Below are 22618 nucleotides of genomic sequence, written 5' to 3' on the forward strand. Positions count from 1 at the left end.
TGCATATGTTCTCCAGCTAACCAAAACCCGTGCTGGATTCCTCACAGCAGCAGTCTTTGTAGTAACCCCAAATCAGAAACACCCGCATGCCCATCAAGAGTAGAATGGGTACGCGTGGCAAATTCATACAGTGGGCCACCACATTGCAGGGCTGAGTGGAGGGTCCCTTGCTCAAGTGGACACACCATAGGGGTCCATTTAAAAGTAATCTATGCCATTAGACATCAGGGTCTTGGTCACATCTGGCGTGGGGAGCAGCAAGGTGAAAGCCCACGGTTGCCAGTCGGGGGCTGGCAATATTCTGCTATTTGATACTTTTCTGTATGTATATCTTACCTCAATACTCTGTTTTATACCTCAGCTCATTACGACCTTCCTCAAATTGTTCTTCCCCTTTATTTCTTATCCTACTGAGTGGCTTCCCTGTTCACTTAGCATCTCATCTAGAGACTTGGGATGTGTCTCAGTCCCCTTTCTTTCTCTCTAAACCCCCATATCCAACGTCTCCCAGGGGCCTCTATCCTCTCTGCCCCCGCCGCCACTGCCTGTGTTGGGCTCCTACTCTCTCTCCCTGGATGCTCTCCCTGCTGAAGAGAGACCTTGCCTCATCCACCCTTCACGCTGCCGGTGGGGCGAAACGCAGACCGGATTGTGCCACCTTCTTGCTCCAAACCCTTTGGCGGGTCCCCGGTGCAAGGGTCCAGGCTCCATCTGTGACATTTATTGGTTGTGTGGCCACATCTCTCCACTTCCTTATGCCTAAAATGAGTATGATAACGATGTGTCTCTCAAGGAAATCTCCATCATCTCTCTCCTGCCTGCCTCTCCAGATTCATCTTTTGCGTTCTCTACTACCTGCAACTCATCACACGTGCCAGGCTGTTTCATGCCTCCATGCCTTTGTATGATTTCTTGGCTTTGAAGGCCCTCGTCTCCCAACTTTTGTGCCAGCTTATTCCCTTTCCCGCGAAGGGGACTTTTTCTGTCCCCCGTGTACAACTCACCACTTGCTCTGGCCTTTATGCCCCACCCTTTTCTTGTGCACAGGTTTATCTAAGCACTTGTACGATTATAGAAATTGATATGGAAGATACTTGATGGTGACTGGCCCCAAAGCGTTTATTCATTAAGTAATATTCATTGAGTGTCTACTATAGTCCAGGCTTTAGGCGTTGGGGATATAGCCCTTAACAAAATGGGAAAAGTACCCACCTTCATAGGGTGTATATAGTCTAGGCTGGGGGTGGTGAGGGCTAATGAATGAATGAATGAATGAAGTATTCTGCAGTGAGAAGGTGATGTTGGAGCAAAGACCCGAAAGAGGTGAGACCCCTGTGAGCAAAGCATTCTGGGCAGAGGGAACACTAAGTGTAAAGACCCTGCGGTGGGTGGGTAATTGGCGTGTTCTAGAGAGAGCAAGGAGCCTCTGGGGCTGGAGCCAGGGAATGAAAGAGGGTTTTAGGAGATGAAGAGAGGGGGTATGGGACGCAATCAGTACAGGGCCTGTGGGCACGTGAGGACTTTGGCATTTAGCCTGAGTAGGCCCTCACGAGGGTTCGAGGAGAGGAGGGACAAGACAGATCATGGTTTATGAGGCTCCCTCGGGCTGCTGGGTGTAGACCGGATGGTCTGGGGCAAGGCCAGAAGCGGAGAGCCTAAGCGGGCAAGCAGCGGTCATCCAGAAGGGAGATGATGGGGGCTTGACCCAGGTGGTGGCAATGGAGGTGACGAGAAGTGGCTGGCTTCTGTCTTTGGAAGGCAATGCCAAGAGTACTTGCTGACAGATGACGTGGGTGTGACAGAAAGAGAGGTTCAAGGCCTGAGGCACTGGGAGGATAGACCTGCCGTTTACTGGGCTCGGGGAAGGCTCCAGGAGGAACAGGGGGGGTGGAGGGGGGGGGGAATGGCGCGAAGATGTTCCATTCGTTGAGGCTGAGCGGGCAGCTGGTTGGAAAGCCCAGACAGGCTCGGTGGCGCCCCGTGGCCCTTGGAGTGAATGCACACGTGAAGCCACCTCCTTAGTCTCGCAGCTGCTCCCCAAGAACTGCAAAGCGCACGAGCAATTGGCATCTAGTCGATTTGGGGGTTGTTAATCCAGGAGACGCTTGACTCCGCCCCACCTTCCAGCGAAGCTGGGCGTGGCTGAGGTACAGAAAGGCCCTGTCAGTGGGGCCAATGTCAGTCGTGCCAAGATCCTCTTTCTGGGGGCCGGGGGTGGGGGTCAAAGACAAAGCCTGTGGGTCACTGACAGTGTGGCCTTGATAACCAGATCAATTTGGCCCAGAGGCTGCGTCTGTCACTGAGGTGGGTTTATGCAGCCGCAACTGAGCAAACCCAGGGTTCAGATAAGAGCCTTCTGGGTTCTGCATTCTGCAGAAAGAGAGAAGGCCAAAAAGAAGGGAGGGGGACGTACTGCCACCGTCTGCCTGTGGAGACGAAGAGTCCTAAGAGGCAGACCTGGTTTCAGAGCCACTTCCTGTGTTCGGTCAGACGTTGGGCAGATTTCTGATGTGTTTTCCCTCCCAGCCTCCACCCCCTGGAAAGCGGAAAGTGTTTGTCTATAGACAGGCTGGGGATCTGAGGCACCGGATCCTTACGGAAATGAGCAGAGAAAGGACAACAAGCGCTTGACAGGAAAAGCTGCCCCCAAGGGAGCAGCAACACGGCTGTGTGGCCCCCAATATGATTTGATCACCGAAACGCTGGCAAACCAAAGCAAAAGCCTGTTTGGCTGCAACATTTTATAATACCAGAAAATAGCATTGTTGGAATGAGCGACAGAAAACGGGTCAGCCTTTAAAGGAGAAAGAGGAAAAGATTTTGATTATGTGGTTGTGTGTTTTTCTCCCTACGTGGATTGTTCTCGAGATTCCTCCCCATGGTACGGGTTTCCACTAGAGCGCCTGAGATGTCCCCCACGCACCGACCTTAGGTGTGTGCAACAGGGGCTCATGCCGCCCTTTTGCCCAAAGGGCCACTCCGTGGGGAAACCCGTCACCACAGCAAGAAAATTCGAGGCTTTGCTGTTTCTCAAAGTGTACCTTGCAAGCTCAAGAGGAAAAGTGGGCATTAGACACGCGCAGGAAAGACTCTTTTAGTCCTTTTGATGGATGTCACTAAATACAGAGCCTTCCTTCCCATGGAAACAGATGAAGCTGAGGAGAAAAGCATAAGATTATGAATGACAAAAAGTGTCAGTAACTAGCTTCCCATCTACTTTAGAAATAAGGGTAAGACACGGGAAGAAAACAGCAGGCTGCGGTAATGTCCCTCTCAAAGAAGGAGAAAGAAGGAAACTGTTCTGGTGTGAAAATGTTGCTATTTTTGGCTACAGGCATATTCATGGGTACATGCTTCAACACAGATGAATCTCAAAAACATTTTCGAAGTGAAAGATAAAAGACCATATGTTGTATGATTCCATTTAAACCTAATGTCCGGAATAGGCAAATCCTCAGAGATGGAAAGTAGATCGGTGGTTGCCAGGGGCTGGGGAGAGGGGGAGATGGGCTTAATGTCTACTGGTTTCTTTTGGGGGGGTGACAAAATGTTCTAAAATTGGATTGTGTGCTCCACACATCCAGGAATATACTAAAACCCATTGAATCGCACACTTTAAATGGGTGAATTTAATGGTATAGAAATTACATCTCTCCGGGTGCCTGGGCGGCTCAGTCGGTTAAGCGTCCGACTTCGGCTCAGGTCGTGACCTCACAGTTCGCAGGTTCGAGCCCCGTGTCGAGCTCTGTGCTGACAGCTCGGAGCCTGGAGCCTGCTTCGGATTCTGTGTCTCCCTCTCTCTCTCTGTCCTTCCCCTGCGTTCTCTCTCTCTCAAAAATAAATAAACATTAAAAAAAAAAAAAAAGAATTACATCTCAATAAAGCTACTTAAAAAAAACCCTACGTCCCTTATGGTTGACACACCTGTAAGATGAGGCTTGATTTTTTTATATATATAATGAACATGACCAAGTAATAGACCTATATATTGTAATAAGATGGATTTTTAAAAAAAAAATTTTTTTTTAACGTTTATTTATTTTTGAGACAGAGAGAGACAGAGCATGAACGGGGGAGGGGCAGAGAGAGAGGGAGACACAGAATCTGAAACAGGCTCCAGGCTCTGAGCAGTCAGCACAGAGCCGGACGTGGGGCTCGAACTCACGGACAGTGAGATCATGACCTGAGCTGAAGTCGGACGCTTAACCGACCGAGCCACCCAGGCGCCCCTAAGGTGCATTTTTAAAAACCATCATTTGCACTGAATCCAAAATGTCCAACGGAAGATAAATAGAAGCCTGCCTCAGTTATAAGATGCACGGAGTTTTGGGCTGTGATCATTTGTGCATTCCCAAATGAACCTTCGTCAGACGCCTAAGTGGAGTCAATCTATTTATCTTATTTCACTGTAATAAGGAGCCACTGCCACCGTGGAACAGAAACAGTGAAGAATAAATTAGACAAAGAACCTTTGTCTTCAGGTTCCCAGTTGTGCAATAGAAAACATCTTTCCCGTCTGCGTTGGCCTCGATTCTCTATCTGGATGGTGAGCTGATTAAATACAGCAACCGCATCCTGTAGTTTTTCTCTGTCTCTCGAGAACCCCTCTAGTTCGGGCTAGAGCACACACAGGTCGCCAAGCCACACTGACCATAAAATGGTCACCAGGCCACCCAGTGGACCACATGCCATTCTGCCTAGACAGATGGTATTTTCTGCTCTTCGTGGAAATTCCTGGAGCTCCTCAGCCACGCACACAGATTGGTAAGCTCTAGGACAGGAACTAATGTTGTGCTCTGTGCCTCGGGACAGTGTGTGTTTTAGTACAGATATCTCCCGAAAGGGCCGGTCTAATATAAAAATGGGCTGGGAAACTTTTATAGGGCTTCTTCTCACGTGGGGGTCACAGAGCACAGTCGTTAGGCTCAGCACTGGGAAAGTAACAAAGATCTGCCCTGCGTCCTTACACGATGTTTGGCCTATAACAGGAACTCAGGGATGGGTTCTTTAAGGAGCTGACAAAAGAGAGAATGGATGGATGGATGGATGGATGGATGGATGAATCTCAATGCCTATCACACAGAAATCTGAGGGGGAGGCCTACGGCCCTCAGACAACCAGAGGTATTGGAACCTAGGCCTTGCAAGGCTCTGTTTAGATTTTTCTTGCTGAGGAAAGGGCAAGGACTAAAGGAAAAGCAACAAACCGCCCGAAGCACCTTCAAGTGTTGAGAGTTACTGGGACAAGTTGCTGACTGACTCTTCATTGCAAAGAGGAAAAAAACCCCAGACAATTGGTCTACACGATCCTTACTTAGAAATATATTTGGGTGGGGCGCCTGGGTGGTTCAGTCGGTTAAGCGTCCGACTTCAGCTCGGGTCATGATCTCACCATCCGTGAGTTCGAGCCCCGCGTCGGGCTCTGGGCTGACCGCTCAGAGCCTGGAGCCCGCTTCGGATTCTGTGTCTCCCTCTCTCTCTGCCCCTCCCCCGCTCATGCTCTGTCTCTCTCTGTCTCAAAAATAAATAAACATTAAAAAAAATTAAAAAAAAAAAAGAAAAGAAATATATTCGGGTTTGTAAAATGACCTTGGGATTATATTCATACAGATCTTTCCAAATACTGAGAAAGGTGACTAAAAAAGTCATGAGAATGGGAGATATGAAAGGACTACTCTAGCAATAACATCTAATGAGAGGGCAGCGAGGAGCGCGATTTAAACCAGGGATCCTGACTCTACTTGCGTGAATTGCCTCATGACTGTGTATCCGGTCATTTGCAGAGTGGAGAGGCCTCCTCCTTCCTGCCCTCCTTACTTACTTCCTGTGACACACACAAATACACAATGACCCAAAGAAGCCATCCTGCCAATTGCTAATGTCCAGAATGAACCTAAAAAGGAATTCTCAGCTAATAGGTCCTTGAGACCTGAGAGAGGCATGGAAGAGTGTTATTTTCAGACTGAGAGAGAATTTCATCGTCGAATTGGATGATGTTTTAGAGAGTTGCTTTTAATTTCTTCTTATTTAGGCATATTACTCCTGCCAGGGCCATATTTAGACATTTTAAAATGACTGAGTGTTACAGAGTCTTTGGAGATTCCTGACTCTCAGTTGGATTATGTTTTCTATTAGAGTCCAGTGGGACTTGGCGTGTTATGTTAATCCATGTTTAAACGAGAGTGACCTCACGTCCTGATTTGCCCGGGACAGCCCTGGTTTACACCTGTTGTCCCAGCAGAATTATTAATAGCATCGTCTTCCACTCTCGATGGCGTCCTACTTTGGAAGATTAAATTCTACAATCACTCTAATTTTGACTCCTTAAAATTTTCAAGGACACACCACACTTCCTTATCAATCGTGGCAATTTATAGCTCTTTTCTATGATTTCTGAGACCCTTCCTTCTTTTTGTCCCATTTAGAGCATCCCTTGAACTTTAGGAGGCTCCTCGGAGAACCAGAAAGCCAGTGGTGAGAGACTAAGAGAATCACTTCCACATAAAGACAACCGTTATTCATTAACAATGCATCTTGGTTAATTAACATGCCTTGTTAATTAATGATGTTTTAATTATTCAGGTTGCATTGCTATTAACCAGCTAAATTATTCATTCAATTGTACTTAAGTATTCGATAAATGCTAATGGTTGGGCAGCACATACCTTCATAGCCAAAGAGAAGTAAGAACAAGAAACCTTCTATCTTGCGTGGCATTCTCCCCTTGTCCTTGGCTGTAGCTCTACCTTATCCAAGTGGAGGGTTTCCTCAGAAGCAGGAGCTTAACTTGAGCACTGGCCTCATTAAGCATCTTATTCCATTTAGTTCTTAGGGATTTGGCTGAGCCCTACTAAGTTAACCCACACAGTTACCTGCCTCAACAAGGAAGTCTCAGAGAAGAAGCTAATGTCAACTGACGTTGCTGTGTAGCAAAGGAAGATACTGGTATTTTATGCTACCTTTAAATTTAAGGGAAGCAGGGGAGGGCAATAGAAACTACAATCAGAAGACCCAGGTCTTAATCCTTTCTTTGCCATCATCTTCTAGCAGGTGACCTTGAGCAATTTCCTGCTAACCAAGCATTGACATTGTCAAATTCTATAAAAGGGACATGGATTCCCTTTTTAGAAAGCAACTTGGCCTCCCGTTCAGACCCACTCACTCGGGAAAAGACTCAGTTTGAGAGGGGGGACACAGTTACACACAAAGAGGTACCTTGCTGTGTTATTTATCATAACAAAAAATAGGAACCGATCTACATGGCCAGGATTAGGGGGTTCAGTGCTGAGTGTGGAGTTAAGAGCACAGACTCCCGTGCCAGACTGAGTGCAAATGTCAGCTCAACCACTTGTTATGTGACCTTAGGCAAGTCACTTGAGGTCTCTATGCCTCAACTTTCTCATCTATAAGATGATGATAACAATGCCTACTTCATAGAGTTAGAGGTTCAAATGGGACGATTATGTATATACTTAAAGCAGTGCTAGACATAATTCATTATTACACAGCCATTAATAATAAAGTCGATGGGTAAAAATGGGAGTTGTTTAACGAGTACAGAGTTTCAGTTTTGCAAGATAAAAAAGTCCTGGAGATCTTTTTCACAACAATGTGAATATACTTAGCATTACTGAACTGTACACTTAAAAATGGTTATAATGATAAAAAAAATTAAGTTCATGAAGCGATGGTGATAACAGGGACAATCATGTGTTATACTCTTGACTCAGAAAAGGACGCAAATTTACACAGTGTATGAGCAAAACAATGTGGAAAAATGCAGGGAAAAACATTGGGTTTCCCCTTCCCTTTTTCGTTTTTGGCCGCCACTATTCCACCGCAGCCCCCAGGGTCCCAGATACCTTTCCTTCATTCCTCTTGTCAAAGATGAAAAAGGCCAATACAAAAGGATAACAATGACCCCCACCCCCAAACGAAACTGTCATGGACTCTAAAGAGGAACAAACAGGAGCTAGAGAAACGTTGTCATTTACTCAGCATTTATTGGGGGTCCAGAAGCCTGACATTTATTCTATACTGTGTATGGATTCGTCATTGCACAGACGAAGGTCACATTCCACAAACCCTACTGCCGAATTAAAAAGAAAAGGACTTTTTTCCCCCTGCTCTGCATTTCAGAGTTTAATGAAACATTAATCCTTTAATAATAATAATAATCATAAACCTGTAATAATTCAACTGCAGCCTAAGCGCTTTTGCATTGCCATATTTCAGTTGGAGGCTTTGTGGGGCAGGTCTGTCCTGGCTTTGCAGGAAAAGGGCTTCGCCAGGTGATCTTGCTTCCCAGGGGCTCCGGATTTTCCGAGGCTGCCTCGGCCCCGGAGAGGCGGGGACGTCCCGTCGACTACGCCACGGCCGGGCTCCCACCTCTGAGGTTTCTCAGGAAGGCGGGGATGGGAGGAGAGGGTATTTGTCATTATGCTTCTGCGATAAAGCATGCCTCCTTGTTCCCCAAAAATAAAAAAATTAAGAAAAAAAAATTAATGTCCCCTATGGAAAATTAAAATAATTATTATTTTTAAAGGGAAAGAAAAGAACTTTGTCTTGCTTTTCGCTTTTTCACCTGGGCACTCAAAGGATATTAAAAGTCGAAGAGGAAAAAAAAAAAAGGAACGCTTCCACCCATGGTTCCACTGGGGCTCGAACCCAGGACCTTCTGCGTGTAAAGCAGACGTGATAACCACTACACTATGGAACCTTCGCGGTAGACCGGTGGCATCATTAGCTTATTCATAGTCTCACATCAGAAACCACGCCTCTGCTGAAACCCCTCCCCTCCTCGGTAGCTCCACCCCCCGCCGTGGCTCCGCCCCGCTTGTAAGATGAGGTGTTCGCGGCCGAGTCCCGCGCTCCGGTTGCGGCGTTTGGGCATTTCGGGCAGCCTGCCCGCCACATTCGTCGCCTCTGTGACCAGGGCGAGACCAGGGCTGGGATTACTCTCCTGAGAGCCGCCCCGCTAATCACCCGTCCCAAACTTTCTCTCAGCTGCGACGTCGGCGGGACCGCCCAGCGGGCGGAAGCGGACCAGGCTGCGGGCCCGGCAGCTTCTGGCAGCTTCCCTCAGCTCAGGAGGGACGCGTGCTCTCCCCGTTTCCCCCTGGGCGCGCTGAGTCGCTTCCGGCAGCACTGGGGACCTTGAGTCCGGAGCAGGGCGGACGGGAGCATCACTTGGAACCAAAGCTTCCGGCAGCACGCGGTTTGGGGGGTGGGCTGGGGGTCATTGTCATAGCGGCGTGTATGTTGCCAGGGCTGGAAGAGACCCCTGGTTAGTGGGCCTCTTCCCCGAGGATGTAGGCTCCTACTGCTCCTCTGACATTGTCACAGGATTTCTCGTCTCCCGAACCCCGGACACCCCCCCACCCTCCGCGCCCACGTGGGCCGAGAGGCGCAGGACTTTTGTTTGCTCCTATTTGGCTGGGCTGGGGTGGGGGTGGGAGGGGCGGTGTAGATGGGACACCCCTTTAAGGCTGAGGGTGATGAAGCAGGACCAGCTACAAGATTTGAGGGGCCCAGTGCAAAATGAACATGCCAGGTGTCCTGTTCATGAGTTACTAAGAATTCCCAAACGGTGACAGCAGAGCATTGAACCCAGCGCAGGTCCCTGCGACTGCACAGGTCGTGGCCCATGAACTTGTCCTTGTGCTTCCAGGACTGCGCGCCTGAGAAGGTGCTGTAACCAAACGCTGCTATTACGAAGGGCTCCTGTATGGTCTCGCTTCTTGGTTTTCATCGTCAGTGCCATTTCCCTCCCCAGTGCTTTTGGAAGGATCTTCCTCACCGTCCTAGGATTGCTCACCATCCTGGGACTTGAAAACCTACTTAAAACCATTGGGGGGGGGGGGGGGGGGATCTTTAAGTGCTGTGTTGGCTGAAGCATGGCTGAAGGCTGCGGCTGTCTCCCCCCATCCCCCCACCCGTGTCTTTCCCTGCAGCTGGCAGAATGATGGAGAAATGGTACTGATTGTTTGAAAGCAACCCCTTCAGCCAATTGCTGTCTTCCTGGGAAGACCCCTGGAAGAAACAGGTGGGTGGAAGGCGCGCTAGTCCGGGGAGAGGGGCATAATCTGGATTCTGGTCCTACCTTGGTTACTCATTAGCAGTGTACCCTCGGGCCACCTCCCAAGCCTCAGTGTCCTCCTTTGTGAGATGCATGGGTTGGGTTAGACGCCCCCACTCCCCCTCTGAGTCTCACTGTTATGGCTGCTTTCCCCGTGGGAAAACGGAGGCAGGAGGCAGTTACGGCCACGGAAGTTTTTTCCCAGGAATAGAGGGAGGCCTGCAGCTAGTGCTTGGGTTCTCCCGTGCCAGGTTTCCCGTGTCCTAGTTAGCTCCCTGTGATATTCCTCATGGGGCCCAGTGCAGGATGCCTTTTTGCGGATCCCTTTCGAGAGGCCTCTTGAGCGCTTGATGCGGACGACCGTGAGTGGGTAGGAGGCTGGGTTCATGAAAGCTCCATTTTCCTGCCAGTCAGCGAACCGTGACTCCCAGGATGCCCGAGAAAAGGCTGCCACGAATTGGGCCAGTTGTGTTTCGGTTTCTCTCTAGGGCATGGTTTGCTGACCCTCCAGCTTTCTGTCTGCCGTCGTTCTAAAGGGAGTGCAGGCTTTAGCCAAGTTCCCACACTTAACATCACAGAGAGAAGAAGCTGGTTCACCTCTGATGCATGCCACGTCAGTCGGTTTCTGCCCCTCGGGAGGAACTCTTGTTCCTTTTTTCCATTCTATAGTATCTTTCTTAAAAACATTCTTTAATGCTTATTTATTTTCGAGGGAGAGAGAGACAGCGTGAGTGGGGGTGGGGGGGCAGAGAGAGAGAGGGAGACACAGAATCCGAAGCAGGCTCCAGGCTCTGAGCGGTCAGCGCCGAGCCCGATGCGGGGCTCGGACTCACGAACTGCGAGATCATGACCTGAGCTGAGGTCGGAGGCTCAACCGACTGAGCCACCCAGGCGCCCCTTCTTTTTTCCATTCTGATGAGGAGGGAGGCTTTTGTTCCACTCCTCCGCTGCCCTTGCAAGTGTAGTCACGATCTCTGTTGTTAGTAAAGCACAAGATGGTTTACAAGGCACTTTTGCAGACATTCCCGTGAGGCAGCCATGGTAAGTGTTACCATCTCTGCTTTTCAGCTGAAGAAGTTAAAGCCGACGAGTTTGAAGGCCTTGCTTGAGACCATTCTGCCAGTGAGTAGCAGGGCCAGGCTTATACTCAGTCTTATGATACCGAAGTGATTTATGGGACCCATGTCCGCGTGAAGGCTATGCGTTGTTCCCGGAGGAGTGCCGTTGCTCTCTGGTAATATTTCATGTGTATGCAGGGAGGAAATGGATCCCTTTTATTCTTTCTTTTGTCATGTTAAAATGAAATCCTCGAGGCACATGGCGGGGCTCAGCGAGTTAGGCATGCGACTCTTGGGTTTGGCTTAGGTCATGATTTCACGGTTCATGAGTTCAAGCCTTGCGTCGGGCTCCCCACTGACAGTGTGGGGATTCTCTCTCTCCCTCTCTCTCTGCCCTTCCCCTGCTCGGTCTCTCTCTTTCTCTCTCTCTTTGTCAAAATTAAAAAATAAACATACATACATATATACGTACATACATAAAGAAGTAAAGAAATAAAATGAAATCCTCGAAAGCAGGCACCAAAAGCCTGCCGGAAACAACTGTTGATGGCTTTGACCTTGAAACTGTCCCCATCATGGAGATCCCTTCAGATGGCCACGGTTTTGCCGGGCACTTTAGGCAGTTCAGTGAGACGTGTGAGGCCTCTCACCCCGCCGGGGATGCCCATAAGCATCCGAGCAACTGTAAGGCAACTACCTCAACAAACTAGTAAACAAGGACAGACTTTTGACTCTTGTCATCTCTCAGATGTTTAGGTGGCTTCCCCAGGGTCTGGCTTCACTGAGGGAAAGCAGCTCAAGCAAAGAAACCACCTCCCCGAACACTGACCTCACGTAGGAAGCTCAATTTATCCGATTTCATTTAGAAACGGTTATGCTTGGTCTTTCAGGAGCGTGCTCAGTATTTACTGAGAAAAATAAGTCACTGCCCAAGTTTTACTGAGAAAATAAGTCCCTACCTTAGCAGGTCAGAGCTTACCTTCTTGTCCCCCTTTTGCAGCTCCTGTTCAAAACATTTGCAATTAGCCCACTGGAATGGGTGTTTGATATCTGTTGCCCTTTTTGCCCACCTACCTTTTCGTAGTCCTCGGTACCCCTCTGTCCTCTTCCCTAGCTCAAACTCTGTGGCCACTTTTACCACTCGTTTGCCCTCGTCTTGCTTGTACTTGTTGGCAAGACCACCGTCTTTGAAATCCAGCTCTCTCCCGACTCTGCCCCTGTTCGTGGTCCCAAGAAGAACACGTATCCAGGCCAACTGGTTTCACTCTAGATTCTTGACCACTTAACCTCAAGCGAACCCTTAATGCGGCACAGAATCGTGTCTGTTTCCCCCGTCCATTCATTCTCCACCTCTCCTCAAGGGCGGTTTCGTACCTTCTCTCCCTCAACTGCCTGTGTCTCCTCCTCCAGCCTCACTTGCCGCTGATGAACGTGCTGCCTTTTTCAGTGAAGAGATGGAAGCCATCAGAAGAGAACAGTGGGTACTTGTGGATTCTAAACCAGGGCCCCTCCTGTGGATCAGGGCTTCTCAACCATAGCTGTGTTCACATTTGGGCCCGAGTAGCTCTTTGTCGCGGGGGTTGTCCTGTGCACTGTAGGATGCCTCTACCCACCCGATGTCCACGGCACCCCTCTCCTGACTTGTAACAACCCAAAATGTCCCCTGGTGGGGGTGAAGTCTTGGGGGCCACTTGGCAACGTCGGTGGACACTTTTGGTTGTCATAACTTGGGTGCAGGGGTTGGGGATAGGACTGGCACCCGGTGGGGAGAGACCAGGGATGCTGTGAAATATGCGGCAACGCTCAGAACGGCAACTACAACGAACGGTGACCCAGTCCCGAAATGTCAGGAGTGCTATGGTTGAGAGATCCCGCCCTCGACGGACTGGTTGCGTACCCACCCAAGTCCAGCCCTCCGCCTGCTCTGGCCTCCTCTCTCCTACGTCATCATCCACCTTCTCTGTTACATCGTTCCGACGGACATACAAACATGTTGGGACTTCTCCCGTCATTACAATACCTTAATCCCATTTCTGCCTCTAGCTACTTCTGTTTTGTTGCTCTCCTTTACAGCTGACCTCTTAGATGTGTCTGTAGACACTCTCTCCAATTCGTCTCCTTTCGGAAGCACTTTCCCTTCCTGGCTTTTAGGTACGGCCCTCTCCTGATTTTTGTTTCCTGCCCTACTGGTTGCCCCTTCTCAGCCGCCTTTGCACTTCGACTTCTCTATTCATTCTCACCACCTCGCTGACCTCATTCAATTGAAAGGCTTGCAACACCAACAACCTACATGATTTTCAAATTTATACCCCTAGTCAAAACTTTCCTCCCAAATTCCGAATCTACCTACTCAACATGTCCATTTAGATGCCTAAGAGGCATATCAGACCTATCATATCTGTAGCTAAACCTTTACATCTGCTCCCGTCTTCCTCACCTTGCCACTTATTTAGGCCTAAAACGTAGAATCACACTTGACTCTCCTTTTTCTCATTCCCCAGATCTAAGCTTACTAGCAAACCCTATTGGTTTCACCTTCAAGATCTATGTAGAATATGCTTAATCACTTTCTGTACCTCCTCTGCTACCACACTGGTCAAGGCCATCGTCACATTTTGCCTGGATCATTGCCAAAAACCTCATCTCCTGGTCTCCCGGCTTCTGCCCTTTTCCCCCTACAGACTGTTCTCTACGAGGTAGCCAGAGTGATCCTTTTAAAATCTAAGTAGGGGCACCTGGGTGGCTCCGTCGGTTGAGCGTTGAACTTCGGCTCAGGTCATGGTCTCTCAGTTTGTAGGTTCGAGCCCCACGTTGGGTTCTGTGCTGACAGCTCAGAGCCTGGAGCCTGTTTCGGAATCCGTGTCTCCCTCTCTCTCTGCCCCTCCCCCGCTCATGCTCTGTCTCTCTGTGTCTCTCTCTCTGTCTCTCAAAAATAAATACACATTAAAATAAATAAATAAATAAAATCAACTTGGATCTTGTCACTCCTCTGCTCAAAACCTCCAATATTTCCTCACCATAACTAGAGTGAAAGCCGGGGCCTGCAAGGCCCCGCATGATCTGACCACCCATCCATTACCTCTCTGATGATATATCCTGTTACTTTGCCTTTTCTTTTACTATACTCCAGCCACACTTGCCTGCTTGGGCTGGGCTTGCTCTGCCTCAGGGCCTTTTTTTTTTTTTTTTTTTTAATGTTTGTTTATTTTTGAGACAGAGACAGAGCGTGAGCTGGGGAGAGGCAGAGAGTGAGGGAGACACAGAATCCAAAACAGGCTCTAGGCTCTGAGCTGTCAGCACAGAGCCCGACGTGGGGCTCAAACCCACAAAATGTGAGATCATGACCCGGGCAGAAGTCGGATGCTTAACCAGAAGTCGGATGCTTAACCGACTGAGCCACCCAGGAGCCCCTGCCTCAGGGCCTTTGAACCCACTGTTCTCTCAGCTTTGAATGCTCTTTCCCTCCACCATCCCATTGTTAACTCTCTCACCTTGCTCAGGTATTTGCCCAAATATCTTCTCAGCGAGGCCTTTCCTGACTGCCCTACTTAGAATTAACTCTTTTCCTCTCTCCTTCACACTGGAAACTCAGTATCCCCCTTTCCCGCTTTATTTTTCTTTGCTACGCTTAATCGCCATCTCATTTCCCAGATATTTACTTATTTGCTTTATTTGCTTGTCCCCCACCATCTGCTAGAATGAAAATTCCACGAAGGCCTAGATCTGGTTCTCTTCACTGGTATGTTCCACAGAGCCTATGTGGTGCCCAATGCATAATAAGTGTCCAATAAATATGTCCTGAATGAACCTGTTCAGGGCCGGGGAGGACTCAAGCCAAGTCAGTTGCTCCCAATCAGAGCTAATCCTGGGGCCTTTGCATACACTCGTGACAGGAGACATTTCCTAGTTCGCCCTTGACTTGAACATGAGATAATCCAGAGGCTGGAGGTTCTGCCGCCCCTCCTCTGGTGCGTTGCCTCAGGCCGGACTCTCAGCGTGCAGAGCAGGGCCCTCTTGTCCACAGTACTCACTGCTCTCGCCCATGTGCGAGGTTTACGCCGTTTCTCCAGGGATGGGCTCGACGAGTGCCTTGCTTTGGCCGGTTGAATGTGGGCACAAGTGAGGTGTATCACTTGCAAGTAAAAGTGTGAAGAGCCAGCTTGTGATTTGCTACTTCAGTGTTTCCCCTTTGCTGTGGGAGCGGCAACGCTGCGAGGGAGGTTGGCCTGAGAGAGAGAGAAGACCCCACGAGATGGAACCGCAGCCAGCCTGCACTGGCCATGGCATAGGAGTGAAAAATAAACCTGGAGGAGAGTGAGCCGCTAAGATTCGGGGGTCGATTGTTACCAAAGCGTAACATCACCTAAGCGGATTCAATACTCCTGCTGCTTTAAAAAGAAAATGAGTTTATTAAAGGATATTTGGTAGCTCACAGGATCTCCAAGAAGGCCTTGGAGACTCCAAAGCCAGGAACGCTGTCTTTTTTTTTTTTTTTTTTTTTTAAGAAAGAGAGCACGTGGAATGGGGGGAGGGGGAGAAGGGTGAGGGGCAGAGAGCGAGAATCCTAAGCGGACTGACGCTCAGTATGGAGCACAACACAGGGCTCAGTCCCATGACCCTGGGATCACGACCTGAGCCGAAACCAAGAGTCAGAAGCTCATCGAACCGAGCTACCCAGGCGCCCTGCCAGGAGTAGTGTCTTGACCTCACCGTGGGGCTGCACCGGCAAAGACACCCACTGCTGCCCCACGGAGTACACTCGAGCCAGTGACGGGACACCAAGTCTCTGAAAACTGGCCCCCTGAGCCACTAACGTTGTCACAAGACGGCTTTCGCAACCCCTTGCCTCCTCGCGTTGCCCTCGTAGCTGAGGTCTCTGGCAGAGGCTAGAAGAGAGACTTTCTTGTTTCTCCTGTGAGGAGGTGGGAGTGGAGTCAAAGGTGGCGAATGGAGAAGTTGGTGGGTGACCACAAAGCACGAGAGACATCTGCTGCCTGCTGAAGCCTGAGAATGGGGCCAAGAGCAAGGGATTAGAGCTGAGAAAGAGACCGACCGGGTGCTGTCCTGTAAAGCCTCGACCAAGCCGTGCCTTAAGTACACCTGTTGACTCTTCAGTTGTTTGAAGAATGCATTCCTGGTTTTGTTTAGGCCAGCCGGATTTGGGCTTACTAGTACTTGCAATGGAAGGCGTCCTGAAGGACTCCCCGCGTTGCAGTCCCTTGATACAAGTTGTCTATTATCACATGGCTGCAACACGTCTAGGAGCACAGTGTTGGGTAGTGTGGGAGTTCTTTTGTTTTGTTTTGTTTCTTAAAGTGTATGACATGGCCTCATCTCAAGGAGTTCGAAGAACACTAATTTACCCCAAGGACTGATTTGTTCCCAGCTGTTAATGGAGGATAATGGTTTGATGTGGTTTTCCTAGCTCGGGATCTTATTGGATTTTAATAGACCCTGTCTCTTCTCTCTTAAAGAAGATACTCAAAAGAGGAGAAGGAAAGGGGGGGCGGGCGGGACGATGTGCAAAAGCCTTTCGAACAGTAAAGATGGTCTCGTGTGGTATTCCTCTCAACAGCAGCTATCTCTAGTCTCCCAAATCACCCACTGTCACAACCGGTGAGCTTAAATTTGATAGAGATGGCCACCCAGGAGAGAAACAGATCAGCTCAAAATACTTTGTCTCTACCTCCCTCGTTTATGTCTTGAGATGCCACTCGTTTCTAAAGTCACTCCCCTGGGACTTTGTAACCGAGCACAGAACCATTTGGCCACTCCCCACTCCTACAGAACCCCACTTGAAAGGAAATGTCTGATAGCGGCATCTAGCCAGCGCCAATTGGTGATGGAAATGAAATTGGCTACACTCCCTCTACTTGCCCAACACTTACTGTCTCCTTTAGATTTGCAAGGAGATTCAACAGTGCACACAATGGGACTTGCCTCTAAGTTGTTCCTCATCGTCTGGCAGGAAGACTTCAAGAGTGATGCCGGTGTTAAACAGAAATTATATTATGGGTTTTTAATTAGTGATTTTAAATATTTGCGATATGGGGGGGGGGTAAAATTAGAGTATAGTCTGAGAGCTGATGTAATAATAAAACCCACACCAATTAGTAGGTTGTTTAACTCCGTTAGAGGCTGTCTGCAGGCTGGCAGCTTTCCTGTGCTAAATCCTGTTGAAATGCAGTGGCTTCTATTTTGTGCAGAACGAGCACGCTGCCATGACAACTGTCTGTGAATATTACTTCAATATTAGTCATAGGTTTCCAGTTTCAGCCTCTGGGTCCAGCGTTCATTCTCAAACCCAGATGCACATCTGTTCTTAAAGGAGTTCTCCTGGACATGTTTACAAAAAACAAAAGTAAGATACTGTCAACCGGCCGAGTTTTTCTTTTGGAAAAGAAATACGAGTGAATTTACACAATTGCAAATTGTAGATTTCGTTGCTGTTCTTTTCTTTTGGAAACACTATTTGGCTATGGATTTACATTGTGTTTGACCATAGGTTTGATTAACTAGATGTCCTAGGCAAGAGTTTGGAAAGGTTCTTTTAGGTCTGTCACCCTTAGGTTACCTTATTCTTTTTCTCCACCCTCTCCCCCCACCCACCCATTTAATAGTGTCAGAAGGAATCTCGTGGTTGCAAGTGATAGAGGCCTGCATCCAAACCAAGTTAGCAAAACCGGTCTCCAATGAATCTGCCTTGAAAGTTCCACAGGTAACATTTCATGCGGAGATTTACAATGGAGGGCTCCCCCTATGTTTCCCTGCCCTTCTCTGGTCGCCCTTTTCCAGATAACGCTTGTGCCCCTCTCACCGGCTCTTGTCATGGTGACAGCCTTGCTCAGAGCACCACAGTCTTAAGCTACAGGCCCAGCCAAACACTCCGTCTTGCCAAGAAAAGGGGCTGTGCTCGCCGCCTTGGGCCTGAGTTATGGGCCCATCCCTTGACAATCACTGGTGTTTGGGAAGTGGGCTCCCGCTCATTTGCTTAAGCCAGTCAGGGCCTATACTTAGAGTAGGGGGCGCCGTCACTCCCATGCAAGCCGCAGAGCTGAGAATAGGCAGAGGCTGATTTCAAAAAGGAAAATGGGGGTACTGTTACAAGGAAGCAAGGGGAATACTTACTAGCCATCTGGTTAAGGAACAGAATGCTGAGCAAATAATAATAATAATAAACAGCAGCTAGCACTTACTGAATACTAATGATGAGCTAGGTACTACTCAAACTGCTTTATAGGTATACTGGTTAGAGAATGTGTTTGGCTGCATGTAAGAAGGCAAATGAAACAGCAAGGACTTGACCCAGAGGGGTTGTTTTCTATCCCATGTCCTATGAAGGTAGGCAAGAAGCAACTTCACGGTATCATCCGTGTCTCAGGCTCATCTTTCAGCCCTTCTGCATTATCATTCCCAGCATGGGGCTCTCTTCTTAATGCTCACAGGACGCTGCTCCTTCCTCCAGACGCCGTGTCCCGGTGCCAGGCGGAGTGGGGGAAGGGCAAAGAGGAGAGGGCTCACGCTAGCCAAGTCTTGTCTTTTTTTTAATCGGGAAAACAGCTTCTCTGGGAGCCTCGGCCAGGAGATTTCTGCTTATATCTTGGCCAGAGCTGTGCCACATGACCACCCCTAACTGCAAGGGGACCTAGCCAATCAAATTTTGTGGGCTAAGCCCGTTGCCACCTGGAACAAACTTGAGATTTTATTGGTAAGGAAGAAAGGGAGGATGGATATGGGTTAGGTAGCTAACTAGGCTGCCATGGTCTATATGAAATCATTTATTCCTTGGAATCCATTATTCCAAGTGTGGTGGTACTATCACTATCCCAGTTTTCTTTTTTTTCTTTTTTTTTTTTTAACGTTTTTATTTTTGAGACAGAGAGAGACAGAGCATGAACGGGGGAGGGGCAGAGAGAGAGAGAGGGAGACACAGAATCTGAAACAGGCTCCAGGCTCTGAGCCATCAGCCCAGAGCCCGACGCAGGGCTCGAACTCACGGACCGTGAGATCGTGACCTGAGCTGAAGTCGGACGCTTAACCGACTGAGCCACCCAGGTGCCCCACTATCCCAGTTTTCTAAGAAACAGGCACAGAGAGGTCGTGTAATTGTCCCAAGTTCACACACAGCTGTTAAGTGGCAGGGCTGATATTTCTATGAAATAACAAGAACTGACTCCTGGTTCCCTTTCCCAATCCTTCTACTCTTCCATGCATGGAAGACTTCATTTTTACTTTTTAAAAAATGGCAATAATTTGCTCTAGGCCCTATATTAATTTCACAACCTTCTCAGGGAAAACAATCCATAGAAACCTTGGATCTCTCACCAACTTGTTTTTCATAGTGTCCTTTTCACATAGCCACGCCGGTGGGAACATGACATATTAGCAGGAATTGTATTTGGTAGTAAGAAACACACCTAAAAGGGAGGTACAGGGGGGGGATTTTTTTCTATGCCCCTCAAAGTTCTAAGAATTGAATTGACGTGAAACAGACTAACAGGAGAAAATAACAACATGCAGAAAATGCACACAGCCATGAGATCCCAAAGACAGGCACGATAGGGTATATGATATATGTCATCCTGAACCAAGGAGAAGGGGGTAAGCGGTCTGGGAATTCGAAGTGAAGGAGAAACAATTCTCAGGAAGATGAAAAAGAAAAAAATGTTGGTAAACCAATGTCGGCTGGCCGCTCAGAAGCAACGGGACGTAGAGAGGCGTTTGATCAAACGGGTCTTGCTAGGTTCCTTCATGTCTACCATACCTAGTTCATATCATGCTATAGTTACTATGGCAATAGCTCTCTTCCTGGAGCAGGTCCTCTATCTAAATTCTTTTCTGCAGTTAGAGGGAAGGCCGAAGTTGCTTCCTGCGTCTTTTTGGGCCTTGATTGTTCTTAGCCGGAAATCTGCATGCCAAAGTGACACGCTTTGGGGTGGCCTGCCTTTGGCCTCTGCAAAGGTTATTTTCATCTCCTGTGATGCAAAATCCAGAGCTGCATTCAAGAATGAAAGTGTACCTGTTAAAGTACAAGGGCCATGCCACATATAGAAATTTCCTGTCCTGAGTTACATCAGGTCAGTTTATATGACATTTCCTTAAAACTGCTTTGAAAAGTGGACTTCTCACTAAGTAAGAATAACAATCTGCCTCGCTTGGGTCAATCAGTGAAATTTCACATTACTGGTACCTCAGTTTGCTTCTAATTTTTATTTTCCTCATTCTTTCCAAGTATTTGAAATCTTTAGCTTATGGCATTGTTTTATTTGTATATCACAATTTTTTTGGTTGTGGTTTTGGTAATAACCACTGAATTGACCATAAGAAGCATGAGAACATGGTAGGATGTAGTTTGACTTTAAAAGTTATGAAAGACTGGGGCGCCTGGGTGGCTCAGTCCGTTAAGCCTCTGACTTTGGCTCAGGTCATGATCTCATGGTTCGTGGGTTTGAGCCCTGAGTCAGGCTCTGTGCTGACGGCTCGGAGCCTGGAGCCTGCTTTGGACTCTGTGTCTCCCTCTCTCTCTGCCCCTCCCCTGCTCATGCTCTGTGTCTGTCTCTCTCTCTCAAAAATAAATATTAAAAAAAATAAAAGTTTTGAAAGAGTGGATTGAAAAAGAAATAGAGATTTAAACAAACAAAAATCATACTGTGTTGTAGAACAGCGCCACTCAACATATGCTTCTCTATCACTTGGGAGCTTATTAGAAACACAGATTCATGAGCCCCACTCCAGATCTGTTGAATCAGAACCTCTAGGGGCTGGGCCCAGGAACCTGTGTTTTAACAAGAATCCCAGATGGTTTATAAGAACATTAAAGTTTGAGAAGCACTGTCTAAGGGTTTTCTGTAGATGAGACCCACAGATCTTGTACTCTTTGGAATATTGGTGAAAATACTAACTTCAGGTTTGGTAAACTTAAGACCTACCTGTATTAAACTCTACATTCTCCTTTGAAAGTTCCGAAATCATAGACTTCAGTTATTTAGTCCAGATCACTAGTCTTAAGTGTATGCCTGACTCCTTCCCCCTATCAACACCTTTACCTCATTAATCAGTATTTGTCTTTTAGATGTCAGTTCAAAGCTTACTTTCTCTGATAAGCGTTTGCTTGACCTCCTGACTCACTCTCATGATGCATGTACTTCTCCTTTGCAATTTCACATTTATTTTTATGATTATTCAATTAATGTTTACTTCCCCCACTAGGCTATAAACTTCACGAGGGAAGGGACTTGTCAGTTCTGTTAACTGATATATCCCTAGGGTTTAGAACAGTGCCTGGCACACCATAGGTGCTCAACAAATGTTTATTGAATGAGTCTACGAATGATACCAAGACAGGAATAAGTGCTCTTAACTTTCAACAATAGCCGAATTATGGAAAGAGCCTAAATGTCCATCAAGTGATGAATGGATAAAGGAATTGTGGTTTATATACACAATGGAATACTACGTGGCAATGAGAAGGAATGAAATCTGGCCTTTTGTAGCAACGTGAATAGAACTGGAGAGTGTGATGCTAAGTGAAATAAGTCCTACAGAGAAAGACAGAGACCGTATGTTTTCACTCTTATGTGGATCCTGAGAAACTTGACAGAAGACCATGGGGGAGGGGAAGGAAACAAAAAGTTAGAGAGGGAGGGAGGCAAACCATAAGAGACTCTTAAGAACAGAATAAACTGAGGGTTGAGGGGGTGGGAGGGAGGGAAAAGTGGGTGATGGGCATGGAGGAGGGCACCCGTCGGGATGAGCACTGGGTGTTGTATGGAAACCAATTTGACAAGAAATTTCATATTTTAAAAAAATAAGTAAATAAAATAAAAAAGATTTTCAATATTAAAAAAAAAAAAAGAAGAAGTGCTCTTAAAGACAATTCCCTAAAAACTTTTCTAAAGGCTTCACAAAGAGCACTTGGTCATCTCAGGCAATAGTAGCAAGGTTTTTTTTTACATTGTTTTAAATGTTTATTTATTTTTGAGAGAGACAGAGACAGAATGCGAGTGGGTTAGGGGCAGAGAGCGAAGGGGACACAGAATCGGAAGCAGGCTCCAGGCTCCGAGCTGTCAGCACAGAGCCCCACGTGGGGCTCGAACTCACGGGCCGTGAGATCATGACCTGAGCCGAAGTCGGACGCTCAACCAGCTAAGCCACCCAGACGCCCCAGTAGTGAGGGTTTTGAAAAGAAAGCCATGGATCTTTCCCAGGCTTTGTTTTAGCTAACAGTTTCAGCGCGCCTCCAGGAAACCAACTGTTCTTTGTTTCCTGTGTTCATAAGCACAAAAATGGTTGACAGCGAGGCAAATGGTGGCAAAAAGAAAGCTCGAAGAACCTGGAAGCCGTCTTCCCAATAAACAGGAAGTGGTCCTCTCATCCAGGTTGTGTTCTTCATGTTCTGTTGGCAGGTACTGTCATATTTGCATCTGACATTGTGGGGTTGCCAGGACAACCTATTAAAGAGTCATTCTAGAATCTACCTCTGG

At 47.8% G+C, this 22618-nt stretch overlaps 1 non-coding gene across 1 annotated transcript; it reads right to left on the reverse strand.

Moving 5' to 3' along the window:
• Positions 1-8645: 8645 nt before the first annotated feature.
• Positions 8646-8718, reverse strand: TRNAV-UAC (transfer RNA valine (anticodon UAC)). Its single transcript has one exon. It is a non-coding gene; the product is annotated as a tRNA-Val (tRNA).
• Between the last annotated feature and the right edge of the window lie 13900 nt (positions 8719-22618).

The sequence above is a fragment of the Panthera uncia genome, chromosome X, assembly GCF_023721935.1.
Source record: "Panthera uncia isolate 11264 chromosome X, Puncia_PCG_1.0, whole genome shotgun sequence".
Taxonomy (NCBI): Eukaryota; Metazoa; Chordata; class Mammalia; order Carnivora; family Felidae; genus Panthera; species Panthera uncia.